Source organism: Dasypus novemcinctus, chromosome 20 (genome assembly GCF_030445035.2).
Source record: "Dasypus novemcinctus isolate mDasNov1 chromosome 20, mDasNov1.1.hap2, whole genome shotgun sequence".
Taxonomy (NCBI): Eukaryota; Metazoa; Chordata; class Mammalia; order Cingulata; family Dasypodidae; genus Dasypus; species Dasypus novemcinctus.
This window is the reverse complement of record NC_080692.1, coordinates 6,219,912-6,244,641: the sequence shown is the minus strand read 5'-3', so window position 1 is coordinate 6,244,641 and position 24,730 is coordinate 6,219,912. Positions and strand designations below refer to the sequence as shown.

At 52.5% G+C, this 24,730-nt stretch overlaps 1 protein-coding gene across 4 annotated transcripts in view; it reads right to left on the bottom strand.

Annotated features, from left to right (window-relative positions):
- FRMD4A (FERM domain containing 4A) overlaps positions 1–24,730 on the bottom strand; it is a 327,549-nt gene that overhangs the window by 203,544 nt on the left and 99,275 nt on the right. The window contains exon 1 of one of the 4 annotated variants that reach the window (XM_058282384.2): positions 14,609–14,728. The exons of the other annotated variants lie outside the window; for them this stretch is intronic. The gene's annotated coding sequence lies outside the window, so the exon portion shown is untranslated. Of the gene's footprint in view, positions 1–14,608; positions 14,729–24,730 lie in introns of those variants that run through there. 4 annotated transcript variants of the gene reach the window in all.

Here is a 24,730-nt window from a genome sequence, read left to right as displayed (position 1 = left end):
GCTCCTGGCCCCTCTCCTCCAGGCCTGTCTCAGCCTTAAGCTGCTCCGTGGCCTAGCCTCTTGGGGACGTAAATGCTTCAGCTTTGGCTGCTCTGCTGAGTCCCGCCTCTGGCCTCTCTTTCAGCCCCTTGGGGTTTCTATGTCTATTTGCAGCTGTGGAGTCCTCTCTCACATGGCAAGGTAAAACAGCGGCTCTCTTTCTCTGTGTCTCCTCTGTTTATATAAGAATCCAGCAAGAGGGCTGAGACCCAGCTTGGGTCACGCCTCACTGAGGCAGTCTAAACAAAGGCCCCAGCTGAAGTGATCTAATCAAAAGTGACCTAATCAAAAGTGATCTAATCAAAAGGTCCCTTAACCGAATCTAACCAAAAGGTCCTAGATAAATAGGTTTCCATGCACAGGAATGGGATAGCTGAAGAACACACTTTTCTGGGGGCCACAAATGACTCAAACCAGGGCAATAACTCAACTTGAAATATTTCCAGTAGAAAAAGGAGGGCTGCTGGGTAGTCAGAGGGGGGCCCCAGATTCCAGGAAGGCAGTTTTTATAAGTCCAGAAAAAAGATAAGGTTGACTTTATGGGTCTGAAAGCATCGTTTGTATAGGACGGGAGACTTTGTAAGAGTAAAAATTTGATAACATAATTAAAATAATATTAAATGAGAAGGTGAAGACTGAGATATCCAGAGAACACAATTATTAATATGCGCATGGAGGACTCCCCAAAGAGTCTTGTGGGACTCTGTTTACATCCAACATCTACAAAGTGTTGGTGCACGTACATAATCTGGGACCAGTATTTTCAGCCTGGCACAAATTTACAGAGACAGAAAACCTAAGCTGAGAGATTTACAAAAGGGAAAGTCAGGGACAATAAGAACCTTTCAAGGTATGTTCAAAGCAAGAAGAGCAAGGAAAGGAAGTGTTTGTTGTTTGGAGCAAGTGGATTTTTGTTCAAAGATGAACTGCTGAACAATTTTGGCTTTGTTTCAACCTTCTCAAAAGGGTGGGAAATAGGATGGATAAGTACTAGAAATATATAAACTAATCACAACTCCGGTGGTTTGGAACTCTGCACACCAGAAAAACATGTTTGTAAACTTAATCCATTCCTGTGGGGATGACTCCTTATAAATAGGACCTTTCGATGAGGTTGTTTCAGATGAGGTGTGGCCCAGGACGGGCCTTGTGGGGAAGGCCACAGAGGGAGAAAGCCACATGGAAGCTAACAAACCTGAAGGTCAATGGGACTGAGAAGCCACAAGAGGCCTCCATGTGCACTGCCCTGTGACAGAGAGACCAGGACCAAGGATCACCACCAGCTGGCCCAGTGCCAGTCTTCAGGAAGAAAGCATTGCCTTGATAATATCTTTTTTTTTTTTAGGAGGTACTGGGGAATGTACCTGGGGCCTCCTACATGTGAAGCAGGTGCTCAACCACTGAGTTACACTTGCTCTATCTGAGCCATACCCATTCCTGATGCTATCTTGATATGGAATTTTTCTTAGCCTCAAACCATGAACCAATAAATCACCATTGTCTAAGCCAACCCATTGCACGGTCTTTGCTTTAGCAATGAGGAAACTAAAACAACCTCTTACACCACAACCAAGTCCAGGGGGTTCATAAAGTTAAATATTAAAAATACACAGGTGGTTATTATGATTTTCTAAGCCTAAAATCAATGGATGAGCCAAAAGGAAAAAATGTATAGACTTAGACTACTTTAAAAATAATTTTAAAAAATTATGACACTCCATAAAGCACAAAAAAGAAAAAGTAAATGCAAATTGGGGTGGGGGTGGGAGAATGATAGCAAATATAATGGCAGGCTACTATGTTAAAGAGATAATTAATGATTAGGTCATTAAATTAACTAAATTAATTAGAATATTAACATTGTCCTAATAATATAAATTAGGATAATAGACAAAACTAAAAATTCCTATAAGAAATAAATATAAAATCCAAATGGCTACAAAGTTTGTTGACTCAGAAACTTCTTCTCCAGGAATCTAGCCTCTGTGCCATGACAAAGAACGAGGAGCCGCCATGCACCCAGTCCTCTGAGGATGGCTAAGTAGCTTATGAAATAGTATGTAGCCACTGACCATTGTTTTCAAATAAATTTCATCCTGATACAGAAATAAGAGGATTCTGGAAAGAGGGTTCTAATCACAGGTATTGAGGTCAGTGCCTTGACGATACATGTGCCTGTATTTATAAAACTGCAGTATGTGCCTAAAGTATTAAAGTTGCTTTTTCCGATATATATTTTGCAAGAAGGCACATTTATCAAATTTACAGATGACAAAGAACTGTCAGGGTTAGACAGTAGATGCAAAATTTGAAAATTGGGGTCATGTCATTCATAGCTTTGGATCCTACTTACTTCACTTGCTAGAAGCAAAGCATCCTGCCTAAGGAATGGAGAGGCCTCCTGCACGCTACCACGGCTAAGGCCTCTCTGGAAATCTGTGCCCAATTCTGGGCACCATATCATACGTAGGAAACCAAAGAATCTGGAGAAGACCAAATCAGGTGATAAGACTGAGTGAAGGTCTGGACCCATGCCTTCTCAGGACCGAGGGAAGAGATGGATGCTTGGATGGTTACTGAAAATTCTAGTGCCAGGGAGCCTTACAGTCTATTGTCCATGCCAAGATGCTTTCATGAGGGATGCTCTTGTTAATTACATGGATGAAACAAATAAAAACTGGTACTGCTCTGGGCATCGCTGGATGTGGGAATTTGCTAATTTGAGGTGCTACACTACAACAAGAAAGACGGACACTTGTTTGTTTTGCTTTAGTGGGCAGAAAGAGAATCGACTGGTAGAAGGACCAAAAGACACATCCGAATTCAGTAGAAGGAAGAACTTTCAAGCGAGCTTTCAAAGCCTTGTTCAGAATGGAATGAGTTGTCCCATGTGGTAGTTTCAGATTGTATGTGTCCCAGAACATAGCATGTTCATACGCTAATCTATTCCTGTGTTTATAATCCTATTGTAGGTGGGAACTTTTGATTCAGTTACTCCAGTTAAGGGCCTTTGGATAAGGTCACTTCGGTAAGGCGTGGCCCAGGGTGGGTCTCAGTCCTCTTACTGAGTCCTTTATAAACAGGATAAATACAGAGAGAAGGATACAGAAGCAGAGAGAAAGCCAGAACGAAGCAGCAAAATCCGGAGACGCTACCATGTGCCTTGCCTTTCGACAGAGGAGTCTGGGATCACCGGCAGCAGGTCTTTGGGAAGAAAGTATCACTTTAATGATGCCTTGATTTGGACATTTTCACAGACTCAGAATGGTAAACTTGCAAGCAAATAAATCCCCATTGTAAAAGTCAAGCCATGTCTGGTCTATCGCATTTCAGCAGCCTAGCAGACTAAACACCCCATTATGACTGCAAGAGGTTCAGTGGGGTCTGAGGGCCCCTGGCCAGTGATGCTGGAGAAAAGAGCAAGCCGGGACAGATCCACACTAATGAGCTGTGAGCTACAGGACATGGATATATGTGCACACCCACAAACAAGTATTTCCAGAAAATATATTCATTCAAATCACTGGTGTATTTACTTGCAACATATTCTGTTCTAGCACTACATATCATTTAATGAAACCAATATTTACAGCATTTGCTTACTTTTTCAGAAGACTTCAAAAAAAAATGCACAACAGACTGATAGGCACATACACGCTTCTCTACTCCTTTATGCTACCAATTTCTCTTGTGTAAATGTGCAATTAAATGTCCTCTATTTGAAATGGAAGGCTGTTGCAGCAGGGTCACCAGTGTCTGTTGCTGGTTTGGTTGAGCATTCATGCGTTTGATAACGAGAACCTTCATGATAACGTCTGGCAACATGAATTTGCTTATTTTATTCAAATCCCTAATCAGATATGTCATCTTAAGTTTCTTAATTTTTTTGCTTATATTGTAATCAGTGGGCTGGGGCAAACCACTATTTACAATCATGGGTCTTGTTTTACAGTAAATTACCGTGTTTCCATTACATGTGTTTTATTGCATTAAATGATAAGTGTGTGACTGAAATATAATGATATGACCGCCATATTAGGCACTCAATACATAATTTTTGTATGCATTAATAGATACCTCTTTAAATAACATATTTTTATATATCATTTCAAGGGTAATTATCTAACACGAGTATTATACAACTCAATTTGCATTCAATGAGCTAGGCTTTCATGTGCCAGGCATGTGGAAACATATCCCAAACATACGTTTATTGCAAGCTCAGGAACATGTGCATTCTTTGTAGTTTATCCACCCATGTGACTCCTTAGCCTTGGGTCCAGTAGAATCCACATTAGCGCAGTGGTAGCTTGGGCGTTTTGCACACAGGCTAGAGTTCTTTGGGGAAGGGTTTTCCTTCCCAGAGTCACTGCCCCCGGGAACGTGTGAAGAAGCAAATAGCATTCTAGAGGCTAGGCAAGCTTTTCAAATTCCACCTGCAGGTCCTTGGTGGCTCTTAAGGCATCCTGGGAGAGGAGAAGGGCCCCCAGGAAGGGTGTGGCCTCAGAGCCCACTCTGCCAGGAATGGGCCTCTCCTGAGTGCTGAGTCCAGGTGCCGGGGCAGGTGGGGTTGGGAAGGAAACTCCAGCTCAGAAGGGGACCCTTGGGAAACCCTCCTGCCTAAATCAGACCAAATTTCCAGGGGGGAGCTGGTCCCAGAGACACCCGTCCGGGAGAGGTGGACCTGTGAGGATGTTCCTGGAGGACGGGCACTGGGGGGTCACTCCACGGAAAGAGCAAGCCCCCCCAGCCCAGCTGCTCCCCTAGCTGCTTGATAACATTTAAAATAGGTTGGGGGAAGCGGACGTGGCTCACCTGATTGAGCGTCTGCCTACCATATGGAAGGTCCAGGGTTCGATCCCCAGGGCCTCCAGACACACCATGGAGGGGTGTCCCATGTGCAAGGAGTGCGCCCCACAGGGAGAGCCACCCTGTGCGAAAAAAGCACAGTCCGCCCAGGAGTGACGCCGCACACATGGAGAACTGACGCAGCAAGATGATGCAACAAAAAGAGACTCAGAGTCCCAGGGCCGCTGACAAGAATACAAGCAGACACAGAAGAACACACAGCGAATGGACACAGAGAGAAGACAAAGCAGGGGGCAAGGGGTGCAGGGGGGAGAGAAATGAATAAAATAAATCTCTAAAAATAAAATAAAATAGGTTGGGGGGAATCAGGCTGGGAGAGAAGGGGAAAGAAAAAATGGGTGCAGAAGGGGAGGGAGGGGACTCCAAAACCCAGACCTTTCCCCTCCCTTTCACTCCACAATCTCCAAGCCTCTGGGCGGAAACCAGCCACGGGAAATGAGGCCATGCCTTAAAATGCAATGGCCATGGCAAATGGGGGTTCTAAAAATACCCAGGGCACATTTTATCAGCCAGTGGTTACAGAAGTAAAGATGCTAAGCTGGATCTTTCTGTTAGTCAAATAAAAAATTCTAATTGGACATGGAACAATTTCTCAAAGCTTTCGGCAGGAGGTAATTATTGTGTTGACAACACATTTAAAAAAGGGCGAAACGGAGCCTACTCTTTGGGCTGTTCCCATGAAAGAAGGAACAAGAGCTACATTTGTGCCTGGATCTGAACTGATTTGAAATGGCAGCTCCCTGATCTCCCCCCCTTGATTTAACTGGTCATGCTGGTACCCAAGCCCTTTGGTACCCAAACTCCAGTGCCTTTTCGGCACCAGCGTCCCGTGGTTAGGTGACACTCTAAGGAGAGCCAGCATTTTAAACCAGAGGAGACACATGCGGTGGGGGCAGTGGTCACATTTTCCATCCTTCCTAGTGCATGGCGGTGAGTTTAAACACAAAAGATTCTTAGTAAATGTGATTGATTAAGGGTCTGAGGTTACAACTCCTGGTGGTGGTTTTCGCTAGTGGAGATGTATGTCTAAACTTATCAAATAGGACACTTTAAACAGGTGCAGCTTATTGTACGTCAATCGAACGTCAATAAATCCGTTTAAAAACAAGCGTGAGCATTAGAGATATTCCGTTCATGTATCAAAAATGAGAACAGCTGGGCGATCGTAAGGAGGATTCGATCTGTGCAACACCCGTCTCCACAGGGTGCCTTGCCTGCCCAGTTCACATAGTCCGTTCTTTGAATTTGGCTGCCTACAGTTTCTTGGATTTCGTCCTCAGGGCTGAGCTCGGGAGTCCCTGCTCTTGGGCTGTAAGTATCGTCAGTTTGGGGAGGGTCCCAGCTTGTGTAGCCAGCCCTGCCCGTCTGTGGTACCCGACATGCCCCCTCGATGCCTCTACTCCACTACCTGTTCTACCTGGCAAACTCAGAGCATCTCACACGGAGTTCTCCATCTAGTTTCTTCCCAAGCCAACTGCACCCACAACCTTCCCCCAAGTAACGGCTCCTCCATCTTTCCTTCTCCACTTTCCATTCTTTAGGTCAAAAACCTATGGCATCACCCCTGGTTTCTCTTTCTCCCACACCCCACATCCAACCCACCAGGAAGTCCAGAGGGTTCTGTATTTGAAAGACCCAGGATCTGAGCACCTGCCACGCTGCACCTACCACCTCACTACCTGCCACGGCGTCCGCACCCGCCGCCTCACCACCTGCCACAGTGTCCGCGCCTGCCGCCTCGCCACCTGCTGGATTCCTGCCTCGACAGCCACACCCTGACGGGAGGGCTCACTCCCCCTCGGCCCCACGGGCAGTCAGGTCTCCCCCAGCACTCGGGGACCCCTGAGATTACCTCGGACAATGGCATCTCCCCACCTCCATGCACCCCTCACTGGCCTCCCTGCTGCTCTCCAAATGCCCCGGCACCCTCTGTCTCAGCTCATGAGCTCGGTCTTCTGCCTGGAATGCTCTCCCCCCAACACCCACATGGCTCTCCTCTTCGCAGCCTTGAAAGCTGTGCTCACATGGTACCTTTTCAGAAGGTCTGCTCCGGCCAAGGTGTTTAAAATAGCTACCTCACCACACTGCCCAACCTCTGCTTTATTTGCCCTCATGGCAATCATCACCTTCTAACAAACTAGCAGACAATATATTTATTGTCTGCCTCTTCCTCTTAGAATGTAAGTCTTCGACGACAAGAATTTTGTTCACAAAAGTTCAAAGAGGCACACCAATAATATGTGTGGAATGACCAGCTGAATGAACCTGAGGCTCTTGGATACTTTTTGCCATTTGGGGTTCATGAAGACAATCCCTTCGTAAAGGACATTAGCTCTGGGCACTGTCCTTCTCTTACCCTGTGACCTGAAACGCAGAGGGAGAAGGGCTGGCCAACAGGGAAGGACGACGAGCTTAAGCCAGAAATAAAAAAGAATTCTAGCTCTATGCCAGCGAGAAAAGAAAGGAGAAGCCACGAGACATGACCGTTCATTACTCATTTATATTTCTGAGCCCCCACCAGACGCCAGGCGCAGTGGGAGGTGCTGGAGACTCAGAGACAAGACACCTGTAGGCAGGTCTTGGCAAAGCGTGGGATGGGAGGGTGGAGAAGGGGTGCGGGTGATTTTATATATCTCAGGGAGGAAGCAGGAGGAGGCTCGGAACTAGGGCAGTGAGCTCCTCGCCCCAGAAGCAACACCTCGGCCAGGAGGTGTAGAAATTTAAGTTAAAGGGCTTGAAGAGACTTGGAGTTAACCAGGGACCTAGCAAAGAGGAAGAAGGCGGCAGACATGGTGAGTCAGTTATCACAAGACAATTATTTTTAAGCCTCAGAAGGAAGAGGAACATGGGTCAGTCAACAGAAGCCGAAGGTGGAACTAGTGATGGCCAAGGGACACTCGGCAGGGGGTCTGCTGGCGTGGGGATGCGGGTACGGCGGGCTTCCTTGGGGGCACAGAATCTAGGGAAAATGGGGTTAAGTACCCAGACGGAGAAGCAGCCCTCTCACAGCCGGAGAGATGGGCAGCCTCCCACAGGGAGGGTTTGGCGAGACGGTCCCTGGCAAGCACTGCCATCTCCTCACCCTCACCTCCACGTCGGCAGCGAGAGCGGAGAGCCGTTGGAGCATCCTCAACCCCGCCTGTCCTATATTCAAACACGGGGCAGGGTGACTTGCAAATGGGCTTTTTTCTTCGTCCAATATAAAACCTAAAACCCAAAGCCACAGAATACAACTTAGGCTTTCTGGACTCCTTTTTTTTTTTTTTTTCGGTTGAGTTTTGTCAACTCTCTCAGGGAGTATCAGTTCTACTGGCAAGAAAAAAAGAGGAATTGGGCTATCTAAGAGACAAGGCACCACTGTGTCTTGGGATATTATTCTGAGTCTCTGAGTATCTTTCACATTGGAAGTTATAGATCTCAGGGTCTAAAAAGCACAAAATTTCTATCGACTGAGTTACACCCTTAGGAGCAGGATGGCAGGCAAACTAAATTGTTGTGGGCCAAAGAAACCATATTTTCCACAAAAAAAGAAAGGAAGGAACCACAAACAAATACCAGCTTATAATTTCTCCATAAAATGACAGACACGCTCCACCCTGTCTCGGCAAAAGATGCCCATAAGCTGTCCCTTGGGGTTTGTCTAAAATACATCCTTGTCCTAGATGGGGATATAATGCTCTATAAATACTTTGCTTGGTTTTACATTTGTTTAAGGCTTTTTTTTTTTTTTTTGCTTCCTCCGGGTGCCTGCTTAATCCGTCTTAAGAAAATGGACCATCTCTCATTCTGATTTGTTTCATTCGATACCTAGAAGGTTATCAAGTGCTTAAAACATTTTTGACGGACACTATGCAAATCGGCATGCTGATTTCTCATAGAGCAAGGAAAACACTCCGGCATTTTCAGAGTGGTTGGGGGGAAAAAAAAAACAAACTCCAATGAGCATTCCATAAACCCATGTTCTCAGCTTATTTCTGCCTTCACCTCACTCCATTAATTCCTTGGGTAATAAAATATAAATAACTAGGAATTGAAAAGCCTTCCTAATGAATGGCAGTGAATGGGAAATCTGAAGGCATATTAAGCTGTGACTGGAGTTTCGTCTTTGTTGTTGAGAAAAGGACGCGCCGCCACTCGTTGACATGACCCTGCAGTTCTTATTTCTCTTCTGGAATGTTTTTTTTTTCAACACAAAAGCCCTAAGTGCTTTCTGATCATTTCAGAAAGCTGAAGGGTTTTAGGAGGGTAGAGTGATACCAGCCACGAGGGCACAGGCGCAGTCCTCCTCCTCCTCTTCCCTCTTCCTCCCCCTCCCCCAGTCAACCCCGTTAGGGTCCCAGGGGCTCACGCGTCACCTGCCACCTGACTGTCCCCCATTCGTCCCTGTCACGCCATCCGACCCCCTTCCTAAGAAGCATGCCAGGAAAGAAGGATGCTGAGGGTGATACTTTCCCTTGCAGAGACCCGTCAGGAAGGTTATTTGTGAAACAGCAGGGCATTTGTGAAATAGCAAAACTAACCTTTGTTCTCCTTCGGCTACTTTCTTCTTTGTGAAAATCTCATTTCAATACAACAAGAGAGGGTGTATCATTTACGGCAGTAGGATCTCCCTGTCCACAGCCCGTGGCCTTCTCACACCCTCCTGTGTTCTAAATCGCCCAAGTTATCACCGTGGAGCCTTCCAGAAATACATCAGCCCAGCGGGGACTGGGAGGGACCCCAAGACAAAATGGCCTGGCTGCGCTCTTATTCCAAAAACGTCACCCATATTTTCGGAGTCGCAGGAACTATCTCATTTGATCCTCCAAATGTAACTTTTCTTACAGATAAAACAAAACAAAACACGGAAGTACAGCCAGGGTCAGTAATTCCCCCAAGGCCTCCTGGCTAGTAAGGGGCAGAAACTGAAGCCAGGGCCGGAGAAGCCACGTGCCCCTCTCTGCTTGCCGCAGCCTGACATCCACATCGGGAGGCGGGTGACGGCCACATCGGGAGGCGGGTGACGGCCACATCGGGAGGTGGGTGCTGGCCTCAGATCCACGGCGACGCCCGGGCTGGGACACTTCGCACCTACAAGCTCTCACAAGAAGGACTCGGGAGCCCCTTTGCTTCCTAAAATCCCACTCGCCTCTCCCGATTCACAGGCTGCACTCTAGGTTCACTGCGGCGAGCAGCCCTGCCGTGTCCGAGGCCTTCTGCCCACGTCCACTCCCCCCAGCCGAGGCCTGCAGCCCCACCTGTGCCGCTGGTGCCCCCGTGGTACTTCTGCTATGAGACACTCAGCCCTCCCATGGAAGGTGAGGAGAAGGACGCCCGCTGCCCACCCTGGCGCTCGCCTCCCCGCCCGCTGCCCGCCCTGGCGCTCGCCTCCCCGCCTGTGGCACGCCCGCCTTGGCCTCCCTTCCTTTCTGCTCTCTCTGGACTCTCTCTGGACCACGGAGAAATAAACGTGGGGTATTCACAGGGCGCACGGAGCAGAAGCCACGGGGGAGGCAGCCCCCTGCTCCCCGGTGCGGCCCGTAGGGGCTCCGCCCGCCGCAGCAGGCGCCCCACTCTTGCGCTCCCCGGTGTGGCTCTGCTCGCCTGGGGTGCTTCTCTGCAGGCAGGAGGCGAGAGCAGGTGCACGCGCCGGGTTCTGAACGGCAGGGCCTGGCGCCTCTGCTACGACGGTCGCTCCCACCTGCTGTCCTGCATTATCAATCCAATTCCCCACGACACACCACTGCAAAGACGACGGCGTCGCCAGAACAGGCCACTTCTGACGGAGCTCGTGGCGCTGCGTCTTCAAGTAGAGGGGAGCAGGTCTGGGCTGGCAGATGCCGTGAGAAGATTCCGTGTCAGCACCGGGACTCCTGGGCCTGAGGGGGCCGGTGAGCTGCTGGTGAGAAAGAGGGCACCCCAGGGCACGGAGGAAGGAAAGCTCAGACATGGGGGCGACGGCACGGAGCGGGTGCTAAGGAAGCCTCAGTCAGCGGGAGGTGACAGAGCGACTCGGCTATTTATACACCACACAGACGCGCTGAGAAGGCCGCGTGAGCAGAGGGGCTAAACGTAGTGCGCGTCAGGCGAACAGGCAGTAGAAGGAATCAGTAAGGTCAGGGTGAGGAGACTGGAAATACCATCTGAGTGTGGGGGCAAAGGGCATGCCTGTGGAATGTTCTAGAGCACTGACCTCATGCTTCTTCTATGGGTCATAAACTGACCCAACGGAAATCGAAAAGCCAGAAGACGTCACCCAACAGAGAGACCGGCCTTCCTAACAAGCTGGGCTCTCCAAGCCACATCCCGAGTGGGAGCTGGTTGAGCCCGTAAGCCTGCGGAGAGGTTGCTCCTTCACTTCAGACGAATGAGCCGCCCGCTCCTTTTCTTCTTGATTGTCGGGTAGGACAAAGCCAGGGACTGAACCAGGTCCCTACGAGTCCTCTGTAACTTTTCCAACAATCCTGACCTTGACTTCTTAGCAGTAATAATCCACCTTGACAGAAAAATGTAGTTCTCTTTTTTGGGGGGGAGGGGGATACCTCATTTCTACCGATACAAGCAAGAATGGAAACACGCCTGCGCGCACACTCATTAGCGCCCCAAATGAGCATTAATACAATTTACTGAACAGTAGCAGCTGCTCTGATCATCTTCTGCGAAAGGAAGCAACTTCGCGATGGACATTTGGAGGCTAATGCTGCTTCCTGGGAGTAGAATCCACAGTCTCCAACATAAAGGTGTGTCCAAATCCTGCCCTGTAAGATACAGACCTGCTGATCCTTTGGGACAGAGGAAGGGTGGTGCCCAGTGGATTTAGGGAACTAAAAGGAAACTGCTGTGGCAAGTGTTTGTGCTAAGCTGGGTTCATGCTGATTCGTGAAACTTGCCAAACAGGGTAGTGAAACCAGCCTTTGTTTCCCTCAGTCGCCCCGGAGCTCTAAGAGCGACTCTACCAGCTCTTGAGAGTAAAAGTCTTAGGAAAAAAACAAAAACAGAAACAACATTTGGAAATACTACCCATGCACTTCGGTGTATTTACGGCTAGAATGAACAACACAAAAGGCACCCTCACTGGAATATCATCACCCTAGGGGACCCCGGAAAGCACTCCTGATGGACAGGCTGCAAGTGTTCAGTGCGTGGCCCAAACAGAGACTTTCCACCACAAATTTTACTGACACATCAGGCGAGATCCAAAAGTCACAGGGGGATCCAGACTTAACGCGATCTGATATTGTACAGAGGAGGATGGAACAGAACGTCATGAGGCATTTGACTCTCAGCACGCCTCTTTCTCTTTCGACACCTTAAAGTAGAAAGTCCTGAGAAGTGTGCCGTTTCTTTTTATTACTATGTCTTTAAAAATTATTTACATATGCAAAGCTGTTCAAGAGCCAAGGGGGATACGAAGGTGCCCATCCCATTTTCCGTGATTTGGCATCAGGCTGAAGGTAACTCTTAGGAGTTTCGCACATGCTTTGCAGGACACAGGGGGATTGCCCAGCCCGCTTTCTCCACACCCCCAAAAGGCTGGGTTGTGTGAGCACGAGTGGTGTGTTTACACAGCGATGGAAGTGACAGCCCTCTTTGACGTGACACACACGTCCCCTCCACCTGGCACTCTGGACCTCTCCACTCCTCACTCCTTTGCCATCACATCCACCACGCCTGCCCTGCAGCGCAGTGCCTCGGAGCTGACTCAGCACTCTTGCACTCATAATTCTTGCATACTCCCCTGCCACAGGGTTTTTCTTCCAAATTCCAGAAAACCCGAGAAAGGACAGATTTCTCGTCTCTTCCTTTGACTGTGACGCTGCCGTTTCTATGGACAATTTGGGATGCAATTCTCGTGGATTATGAAATCAGCAGCTCGCTGAACCTCAAGGGGGTCTCAGTTTCCCCTACAGACAAGATCTTCCTAAAGGCCCGGGCCACCTGCCAGGCTCTCGGGGGATGTGGCAGGGATGTCTACAAATAACAGCAAGGCTTATTAATAAAACTAGTCCAGGACTGGTGCCCAGAATATAGCAGTAGCAGCCACAGGTCTCGTGAGGTCGGTATAAAAACTTTCTGGTCCTCATTTCTGCTAAAAACTCTTCCCCGTTAATGCAAGAACAAGAGTGTTACCTTTTCTCCCCCCTAAAAGGTTCCTTCTACCGACATAACTCCGCGCACCACGTCTTCTAAGTTATCTGTGGTGACACCACTCATGGGCTAGACGGTTTAGTGTAGCTTTCCAGGCGGGTCTAAATATTGCTGCCAATTAAATTAATTGCAGTTGCTTAACCTCTCAGGACAACTTGTCACAGTGCCCTCCCTCCTGCTTGCCTTAAATAAGCCCAAACTTGGCAGAATGGCTCCCTCCGCCACCATGGGCCCACCTCCTGACACTAGATGGCAAGGCACTGTGGATGCTCCAGAATCCAACCTGAGCTCTGCTGGTCTGAGGAGTTGGTCTCCTGGCCCTGGACAAGACAAACCCCAACACAAATGAGGGCAAAAACTAGGAAAAAGGGGAGAAGCCATTTAAAGGTCAGAAACAATACAAACGTGTCTCCCCACCCCCAGCTGCAAAACACCCACTTAGCTGCACAGATGGCACACACAGTGAGCTTCCAGGGAGCACAGCAGAGAGAGCACTGCGGCCAGTTTCTGGGGCGCTCTCCCCAGACGCAGCGGGGGCTCCCAGGCATGAGGTCAGTAGGGGGTTCCTGGCTCCCTGACGCAAGGCGGTGGCGCTCTGGGGACAGCAGGGGACTGGGGATGCGGAGCAGCTGTGCCAAACTCCACCAGGGCAACCCCAAGCCTCCAGTAGACCCGCTGCGCAGACGCATCCGCTGCTCCTCCAGAATGCAAGAGCCGGCACCACTGAGCTGCTGCGAGGCAAAACGTGCCTTGCCTGGGTTTGCCCGGAATCTCTTTCATCAGAAGCTGCGAGAATTTCGAACTAAAATAAGCCAGAAAGAGCAGGAGCCTCCACCGGGCTGTTCCACTCATGGGGGAGGAGGAGCCTCCTGCGGTCACGGAAGGTCCTCGGGGAGTCCTCTGCCGGGCTCGACCCGGTTTCCGAGCCAGCTCGCCAGGGGCAGCGGGGACCCCGGTCCTGGGACTCCCCCGCCGGGCACCAGCTACTAGGCTGACCAGGTACTGGAGAGAGGAGCCCGGCCGCGGTCACCCCGGCAGCCCAGCCCGCGGGGAATCTTCTGAATTGGAGACGGATGCGCGCTTGGGCAGCTGCCCGCCACGCAGAAGCGCCGCGTCCGGGCATCTGCAGCCGGCACGGAGCCGGGGGATGGGGCGCCCCCGCCGCCGCCTCCCGGCTGCGGCCCCCGTCCCCTCGCCATCAAACTTGCTGCAGCCATTTGGCGAGCAGGTGGGGTCCACCCGGGCCGTGCCCGCGCCCCCGCGCCCCGGGCAGGGAGCCCCTGGCCCTCCCATAAAATGGCTCAAAGCCCCCCGCGCGGCTCAGCCCTTTCCTCTCGGGCTGCGTAAATCCAGCTCGCGGTGTGCGCGCCCCGGGGTGGCCCGAGGAGCGCGGTGGGCGCCGCACGTGGGGGCCGGCCTGCCAAGGGCGCGCCGCCGCGGAAGGAGAGCCCCGGAGCCCGCGGCGGGCGGCAATGTCAAGTCCGTCCCCAGCCCGACACCGCAGCACGGGGAGGGCCGCGCGGCCGCGCCGGCTCGGCCCCGCCGCCGCCGCCGGGAGACAAAGGCACGTTACCTTTTATCTCCTGCGCGTCCCAGCGAGCCGAGGAACTTCGGGCTTCCACCCGCCGAGGCGCCGACACCCGCAGCCCATCCGCCCCGCGCGTGGGCCGCGGCCCGGGCAGCAGCAGGAACCGCGTCCCCCCCCGCCGCCGTCGCCGCCGCCCCCCGGGCCGGTCCCCCGCCCCGCCCCTCCGGCCCCCGCCCGCACCCCGCGGGCCTCCCGCCACCCCCCCCCCACCCCGGCCGGCCCCGCCCACCTCCCCGGACGCGCCTCCCGTCCCGCAGCCCGTGCCCCCACCCCTTCCCCGGGCTGCCCGCCCCCCAGCCGGTTCCCCGCCCCCTGATCCCCGCCCACCCCCGCCCCGCCGCCCGGGTTCCCGCGTCTGTCCGCCCGCCCCGCGGTGCCTGGCGTTCCCGCCCCCTTTCCCGCCCCCCGCCGCTCCCGCGCTCTCGGGCCCCGCCCCCTAGGTCCCCGCCCCGCGCGCTGGTCACCACGCGCCCCGCCCCGGGTCCCCGCGCCGGCCGGCCGCCCGTCTGCACCTCTCGCCGGGCAGCGGGGAGCACCGCCAGGGGGCGGGGGTCTTCCCGGCTGTCCCTCGGCGCCCCCCGTGCGGACCCGCCCTTCCGCAAGGACGCGGGGGCCGGGGAACCGGAGCCCGCAGAGGCGCCCCGTGCGGAAAGCGCGCGGGCCCCGAGCCTCCCCGGGGCGATTCGGCCCCGGGGCCCTCGGCGGCCGCCCGGAGCCGGCTCCCGAGTTGGCAGCTCCTGGGCAGGGCTGCGGGGGTCGGGGACAGTCCATCCCCGGAGGAAGAGGAAGGGCGGGGGCGGGCGTCGCGAGGCCGAGACCCCGGGCCCAGCCCGCCACGTCCCCCGAGGCGGCCGCGCCCCTCGCCCGCGGCGCGTGGGCGGGCGGCTTCCGCGGGAAGGTGCGGCGCTCCCTGGTCTCCAGCCCGACGTTCTAGAGCTTTCCGCGCCCTGGACGCTGGAAAGGAAGGTCCAGCGCGAGTCCGGGGGCTTTGGCCGAGGACTGGCCGCCGTGGCGGGGGAGGGAGATCCGGGGGCGAGACGTGGGCGCCAGGGTCCCCTTCTTTCAACTTCGAACCCCGCGCGGAGGCATCCGCTCCGGAACAATAGCTCAGGTCACGGTGGAGATCTAAGTGGTTACGGCTTGAGGAGCGCCGTGGCCTCGACATGGTTTCTCATGAATTGTCCAAACTCGGTTGATAAAAAAGAGAGGCAGGCGCCAGCACCCCTTTGCCAGGGCGGGAAAACCCACGTGTCTGGGGTTTGGCAACTCTGGGCCTGGACCCGTGCTCCTCGCTCCAAGCCCCAACGTCCAGCCCGCAGGTTCCCGAAGGCACCGTGGTGATCCTCCCAGCACAGGTCTGGCCCTCGGCGCCTGGGTGCGGGCGGGCAGCGCAGTGTACGCACGCCCGTCCCCTCTCCACTGACCGAGAACTCGGGCCAGGCTTCTCGGCCCCAAGCGTGGGGAAGCACCACAGCGCTCGGGATCACGGAGGGAAAGCGGCCGGAACTTGGCACTGGGGGGGAAGGCGGGTGCCCCGTCTCACGGGTGGGTGGTCGTTGCCACGACTCAGGAAGCCGCCCCCAGGGGATGCTCCTGCCCTCGTGTCTGTCTTCGGGATTACTCTTGGGCTAACCACGGTTCTTCCAGAGCTCACCTGGAGCCCACCTCCTGGAGTTCCCAGGCCCTCTGCGGGAACTGTATCTCTTTGTAAGCAGGTCATATCTGATGTGACCGCAGCCACCTAGGAAGGGGGCATCGAGGGCCAGGCCGGCCGACAGGCGCTCCCATGCTGGGAAGAGCCTGTGGGCGCTGTGGGCGCGCGCCCGTTGCTCTTCCAGCCGCGGCTATCCGAGTTCTCAGCCCCTCCTACACTGAGCTGGCCATCATGCCCCAAATCCTCTTTCTGGGTTCCCTATCTCACTGAACAGTGCCCCGTGACCCCCAAACCAGTGAGGGGGGTGGAAGGCTCCTTCTCTCCTTCTTCTCGTTCTCCACATCCTGTCTCCCTAAGTCTCTCTCTGGGCCCCTTGCGGGCAACGCCGTGCGGGGGGTCCTGTCCTGCGTGAGGTGGTCTCCCCCCACCCTGACCTGATCGTGGAGCCCCTGGCTGAGGTCCCTGACAAATGAAGCCCACACTCCCTCCGGGGGCGCCTGGCGTCCTGGTCCAGCCAGCCTTCCCTCCGCCCGCCCAGGCTGCCCATCACTGCCCCCCAGCTACGTCACCCCCGTCCGTCCAGGCCCCCCAGGGGGCCAGCTGCCCCTCATCCTCTTGCTCCCGGCAGCAACGGGCGCTCTGGTGGCAGGTGGTGGCCGTCGCCCTGCTCAGGAGGCACGCACCCGCACTGCAGATCATTCTCCCGCCCTCTTCCCCGCAGGCTCACCCCGGGGGCCCCACCCCTTTCTGGGCTTTGGCATTTCCTGGCTCCCCCCCCCCCCCAATCCGGGGCTGCTGGTCACCACCACCCCCACTCCTGGTGGAGCTGGCCCCTGTCGGCCTCCAGGTTTCCCCTCCTAGAGAACCTTCCCTGGCGGCCAGCACACAGGGTGGCGCCTCCTGCGGGGCAGTTCATTTCCTTCTTGACCCTCTGCCCCAGGGGTAGCTCCACCCCTCCAGCCCCGCTCCCAGCACGGACGCCAGGGCTTGACTCCTGCCTCGGCCACCTAGGAGCCGAGCTACCGTTTCTCAACCTGTCCATGCCTCAGTTTCCTCATCTGTGAAATGGAAATTCAGTATTGCCTCCCTCCCAGGATGGTTAGGGGCATCCAATGAATGAGCAGAGGTAAGGGCTCTGAACAGACACCGACATGTATGTACAGACAAGCCTTGGAACGCTTGCTCTCGTGTCCCCGTGGCCTCGGCCCGTCCCTGGCGCAGGAGCTCCTTGCCCCTCTCCTCAAGCCTTTAGTGCTGGAGGGGGGGTGGGGGCTGGAGTAGGAATGAGAAAGAATTTAGGGAAGGAAAAATAGTCTTTGAAGACCTCGAAGGGCCAACGGAACCAGGCCAGGGTAAGACTCGATGAATGAGATTCAATCAAAACCTAAATTACCTGGTAGTTAATGAAAACAGGAAGGACATATGTCCTCTCCTTCCCGGCGGGGAGGCCCAGAGTTGACAGATGCAAATCCTTGCAGCCCGAGTCCCGTGGCCGATTCCACCCCGGAGGCACCGGGGCTGCCGCTTGCAGAAGCAGGCAGGCTCTGAGGACTTCTGCAGCGTGGGCCCACCGACCAGCCCAGCATGAAGTAGCACCGAGTGTTCCCACTTTCAGCCCCAGTTTAATCATTTTTGTTTTTGTTTTTTTTTAAGAGTCTATCTGGGAAGAAGGAGCCTGGCAGTGGGTTCAGGGACATTTGCCCTGGCGATGGCTTGTGCTGCTGGAGAAAAGTCAGAAGGAGAGAGAGGAAATACTTCTGGGGGCAAGAAGGATTTCGAGACGAGGACACCTGGAGCTCCCCTTTCCTCGCACAGAGTTTAGGAGCTTGGTTTTGAAAAGAGCTGAACTGTCACAGGGAGGAAGTGCTCTGGGTCTTGGGGGAGGGGGGAGGTAGAAAGGATGGAGAAAGGTGGTGGCTCCCCCAGAACAGGGATGCCGGCTGGCACCTGCTGTGGGAGAGACCCAGTCCCTGTGCCTACCCCGCGTCCCCAGGGGAGTGGGAGAGCTGGTGTGGAAGATGGGTCTTAGGCCACGTCCGTGCAGGATCCTGAGGCTGGGCCAGGAGGGATGGAAGCACGACCTTAAGATGGACCTCGCGGTGTTGGGGGTGAGCGGCTCAGTGATGACTCTGTTGGGTTGATATTTGGACCTTTTCCTGCTTCGAGGCACAGTGTGGCCAGAGGGAGGGACGTGAGGACCTCCCTGTCCTCTGGTGAGTGAGGATGCATGGATTTAACTGGGTTGAGAGAAATCAATTAACAGTGACGTGTTTTTTTGTGCCGTGAGTTGTAGAACAAGTGATCCCTGCTACACAAATAAAAAAGTACCAAGTTCTTAATTCCCACAGAGTCACGATTTCCCTAATGAGCTTGCGGCAGTGTGTGGGGGCAGTTAGGATACGGCTCCTCGGTGGGTGGAGAAGGGGGCCCCCACTCTTTCACTCTTTGCCCCACCTAGCTCAGGATGCAGGACAATGCGTAGGTGTGTGTGGGGGGCGCACAGTCCCTGCCCAGGGGCCCCCATCATGGGTAGACCCCCACCCTATCCCCAAAGTCTTGCTTTTAAGTCTCGGTGTGAGCTTGGACCAGTCTCTTGACGCCCATTTCCTCACCATCCCAAAGCCTGATAATAATGGGGTAGTTGACGCATATTCATTATTTCGAAAACTGTACAACACCGAAAGCTGTGAATAAGGAACACTTTATGAGCCCTTATTCTGTAGTAGGTGCAGTGCTGAGAACCTTCCTTGTATTGGTTAATCTGGTCATCGCAAGAATCTCATGAGGTGGAAAATGCTTTTTATCCCTCTTCTGCAGACAAGGAAACTGAGGTTTTGGAAGATCAAGTGAACACACCTGAGGTGAGTCTGCCAGTCAGATTTGAACCCAGAGCCATCTTTTGAGACTCTGAGCTCTTCCCTCCCGTGGTCTCCTAAGCCTGTGCTATAAAAATGAAAGACATTGCCCTTCGCAGTGAACCTGGCCACAAGATTACCGATACACACTGTTGCTTCTGGGTGGAACCTCAGCTGGAGCTGGCTGGCTCGGGGGAGCCGACAGTGGGCTCTGGGGTAATACTAGCTCCACAGCTGTGTATGCAGCTGTGTATGTATGAAGCTCTTTGACAAATCCCAGAAGACAAAGATTATGCTTCTGAACTAACCCATTCCTGTGGGTATGAGGCTGTTTTGATTGGACTGTGCCAGTGAGACATGACTCAAGTGAGTCTCTGCCCTCTTGCTGGGCCTTAAATAAACAGAGACACAGAAAGAGAGACACAGGAAAGGGGGCTCTGCCAGTTTCGACCGTGCAATAGGAGAGAGGACTCGAGGATCCCTAACAGCCAAAGCTGAAGCGGGAAGTCCCCGAGAGGCTGGCCCAGGAGCAGGCTGAACTCAGGAAGAGAGCAGAGCAGCCGAGACTGGGAGAGGAGACCAGGAAAGAGACATGCCTCATTCCTGGTCACCCACAGCTGAGCTCCGGGAGGAAGATACTGGAGGGGAAGGCAGGGACCTCAGCAGAGGTCGGCCGCCATCTTGCTTCGCCACGTGGCAGGACCCCGGGATCACCAGTGGCTGATTTGGGTGAGAAACCAGCTCTGATGTGCCTTGCTTTGGACATTTCGCAGCCTGGGCACTGTAAGCCATTACCCTAAATAAATCTCGCATTGTAAAAGCCAACCCATTTCTGGTCCTTTGCTTCGGCAGTCCTGTGGCCAACAAAGACAGCGAGCCATACATGCAGATTTACATTCCACTTTCTGTTTTTCTGGGGAATAACACAAGCACCTTATCCTTCTACACTCCAACTAGAGTTTTAAGAATAGAGACAGACCCCTCTGGGGCAGGTTCAAGTGTTTTGGCTGGTTTCAAGTGAACCCTAGTCTATTTTTATACCCAATCCTTTTTTCTCCTCACTCCCAGGCTAATTAAAAAGAAAGAATCCCAGCACCTGTCACGTTCTGAGATCAAGTACTTAAAAGCCTTGGTCTCTAGGGTACTCGAAGTAATCACCTAATCGCTGGGTTTTCTTTCTTTTTTTTCTCCTTCTTCATAGCTATAGCTTGTTCTGTTCTCATTACCTTAGAGAGTGGCTTATTATTTTTTCTTGATTGGGAATCCTAGTTCATACTGGCTCAATCCCTGGCAACAAAAACCAAGGGCAGGCCTCTCTTGAACACAGACAAGAATCAATCAAAACATCGCAAGCTAATTAATGAAATGAGGAGCCCCGGGGAGCAGCTGTTTCCCAGTGAGTACCATAGTACAAAATCAGTTGACATTTGAAGATGCTCTAGTACTCTAGGTCGGCTCTCTGGCAGAACCTTTCTGCTTATTTACTCAGAAATAAATAATAATTACAAGAGTTGACCCCATGCACTTACCCAGTGCCAGGGCCTCATTTTACCCTCTCGGCAGCCTGGTGAGGTCAGTCTTGTTATAAATGCCATTTTACAGGTAAGTGAATCCGGGTGAGTATTTGCAACCTGCCTCAGATCCCCCTGAGGGCAAGTGGGCACAGCCAAAGATCAAACCCAAGCGGCCTGACTTTATAGTGGGCAATCTTTTATTTTTTTATTTTTAACTTATTTATTAATTACTATTATCATTTTAAACTATGGTTTTCCCATTACTGGGTCCTTTCCTCTTTTGGTTGATGGGATTTATTTTTCACTTAATCATATTTTATTGAACTATATCATTCATACATGAACATACATAAGTGGTAAGTGTATAGCAAAAGTTGTGAACTTAAAAAACAAACATGCATATCATCATACAGGGCTTTCATACATCACCCCATCACCAACACCTTGCATTGTTGTGAAACATTTGTTACAAACTATGAAAGAACATTGTCAAAATATTGCTACTAACTATAGCCCATATCTTACATTTGGTGTATTTTTCCCCCAACACACCTGATTACTAACACCCAGCATTAGTATTACATACTTGTTATAGTTCATGAGGGAACTTTCTCATCTTTGTCCTACTAACCACAGTCCCCCTTCCACCACTGGATTCCCTGTGTTATACAATCCCATGCTTGGTACAATCTGTTTAAAGTGCACACTCAGTGGCTCTCATGTTCATCAGAGTTGTGCTGTCATCACTTCAATTTTAGAATGTTTTCATTACTCCAAAAGGAAAAATTCCATACCCCCTTATACCCCTCTATTGTTGTCCCTTAGAATTGATATATCTTCTTTGCCATTGCTACATAATATTACAATATTACTGTTAACTACTGTCCGTACGTTACACTAGTTGTAATTTTCTCATGCATTACCATATTCTTAACACTTTGAAAAAGAACCTTCTTATGTTTATACTATTAGCCACAATCTTCATCCACCACCGAAATCACTGTTACAGGGCCTAGATCATCTTCTAGCTTTCTCTCAGTTGACATTTACATCCCAGATTGCCCCTTTCAAACCCCAATCACATTTCTAAGTCAGCAGTGTTATGTTATACTCCGCAGTGGGTATTCTTAACTCACATATGTTTCCTTTCAATAGTCAAGTACCTGTATCCCATACAGAACCTGGGATAGTTCCCTGCAGCTGGAATACAATCATATTTATCCATGCACTGGCCCATTGCCTCATTACAAAAGCGAGTTAAGACAGAACTATCTGTGAAATCCAATGGACATTATTTTTGACAATCCTTTTTGGTTGCGGCTTCTAACATTGTGCGTGCTTATGTGTGGGTGACATCAATCAATCAGTCAATCAGTCAATCAATATCTCAAGCAAGTAAGAAAAATGTATCAAAAGGATGAGCCAGAGGGAGAGGGGGAGCCCAGGATTGCAGAGAGCCGGGCAGGTTTCTGCAGGGTGAGGGGGGTGGGAAACTCATGAAGAGATGCTATGACACCTCCTGCTCCCAGACGAAATTCAGGTCTGCTGCAGATGATAATTGCCATGCGTTTATAAAGAAGAGCGTTGGGTTTGCTTCAGCCAATGTCCACGTTTCTGACTTCACCCAGTAGGAAGAAGGCTAGACTTTTGGTGGAGATGGGGATTGGCTGCACAAGATTAAATGCATAAGGAGCTATTTTACGGTGGAGCCGGGCTCGCATGTCCAGAGCGGGCATCTGAACCCAGGGCACTGAGCGCTCTTCTGGGGGAAATGTTGAGGGGGTGGGGTGGCCTTGGGGCCCAGCCACATCAGAATCACCGGGTCTGAGCGGGGATGCCCGAATGTCCGTTCCTAGCAAGTTCCTGACTGCTGCTGGCCCAGGGCCCGAGAGCCCTGCCCTTCCAGCTGCCTGGGCTCAGGCTGCGTCAGGTGTGCTGGCTCCTGGCTCTTCTCCCAGCTCCTTGGGCTCCGCACTTCACCTAGACCTCAGCAGGTACCAGGCCTTCCCCGTCCGCAGGTCCCTGCACAACTGAGTCATGAGATCTTCTTTCTCACCACCTTGTAGTAAAAGAGCATCTCCTCCACTGGCCATCGGACGACTAACCGCAGCCCTAATCTCTCTCTAGCTTTCTTTTCCTCCATCGCACTTATCACCTCCTAACAGACTCTACAATTTATTTATCAGCTTCTGTGTTTTGTTTATTATCTGTCCCTCCCACGAGAGCAGGGATTTACGTCTGTTTTGTTTATTGCGCGGTCTCCGGGGATTAGCGCCGTCCTGGGCACACGTTCAACGCTCGATAAATATTTGTCGAGTGGATGAATAAAATAAATTGGGCGAACGTTCTTGGATGTAGAATTGTGGTGTTTGGGACTTATTTATTTACTTATTTCGTTCGCAACTTAATGCTGACGGGAGCACTTCCTAACGGGGGGCCTCCCTGAATTATGCCCGTGCCGCTCTGCACCTGAAAACTCTCCTCTTGACCTTTGGGGCAAAGTCAGAGCGCCTCCATGGTGCTTGGCGAAGGCTGCGGCGGCCCTGGCCTGCGCTTTGCCGCCTGCTTGTCCAGCGCCTGGCGCCGGCTGCCCTGCTGGCCGTGCTGGTCCCTGACCCGCTGCTCTGCCCACGCCGCACCTGCCCCCTGCCCCCCTCCCCGGCTCGCTCCCATCCCCCTTCCCCTGGAACCCCAAATTCCCTTCCTCAGGCTCCTGGAATAGCTCGAGCACATAATAACTATCTGTGCACGCGTCTGTGCTCCTCACTCTACCGGGAGTTCAAGGGTAGGAACAGGGGTTGGTGGCTTTTGTCCTCAGAGTTGTCTTTGATAAGGCGGCCTCCCAGGGGGTCGTCTGTACACGGTGTGTTTAGTCTTGGTTCTCGGTTTCTTTGGGCCAAGCCTGATGGGAGCGACCACCCCAGGTATTTTCAGAACGACCTCCATCCAGCCGGGCTCCATCCAGGTGGCATCGTGGTTGCTGCCTCCATGCCGTTCTGTAGGAGTGCGTCAATAACGGCGGGCAGCGTTCCCTCCTCCCGGAGCCCCACGGGGACTCGCGTGGCGTGAGTGAACTGTGGCCCTTGGCATTGCCACCTCCAGGCCCAGCTGTCCCAGGTCCCTGCAGCATGCTCGGAAGATTCTGGAAGGCCTCCGTCTAATTTCTGTCTTGCAATGGATGGCGGCGACTGCTCTTTGGAGTCCTGACTTGGTGAGCTCTGAATTGTTTGGACGTTTGCACACGGAAGTCTGAGGTTAAGCTTCCTTTGTTATTATTTTTGAACTTCCCTCGTGTGTTTTTTGGAGGAGGTGTTCACAACAGTTTCCCCATCCCCCCGCCTCATTTTGCTCTCTCAAAAACCTGAAACGATGCAAGTAAACACTGCTGTGAACATCCGAGCGTAACGCAGAGGCCGGAGCCTGGTGACGGACTTGACCGTTCAGTGTCCCTGGGAGAGGGAATGTGCGGTGGAGAGAAAAGAAGGACCCCTGGCCCTCAGAGATGGTCTCCCGGGCCCTCGAGAGAGAAGACGCCCTTGGAAACCACGACAGCCCAAACTGTGGTCCGCCAATAGTAAGAATATAACAGCTATTACTGATTGAGCTGGGCCAGGCCCGCGATGTGCCTTATCCCTAGTCCCGGCAGCAACCCTGCACGGTGCACATCGTTCATTCCCATCATACAATCCAGACCTCGAGGCGCAGAGACGTTCCACGACGTGCCCAGCGCCCACCCCAAGGCGGCAGAGGGGAACCTCGGGCCGTCTCCATGGCCTCCCAAGTGTGTTCCTCCCAACGAGGCTGAATTTTTAAAATGTAGAATCCATGGTTTATTTACCCATGTTCTTTAGATAATTAACCCCCATACACTTACCATTCCCTTTTTAAATGAGCCTACAAGTCTTTTTTCATTAAGTCAAAGCAACTCTCAATTTCCTACAGTCAACGTGGCTTTGCCACCAGAACCATTTGCAAGTTAACAAAAATGCACGCTTGCCGAGGCCTAATCTTGAGCAAAAGCAGAAATTGGTTCATTAAGGGGCCCCGGGAGAAGGCTGGTTCCGGGGAAAGGGTGGGCAGTGGC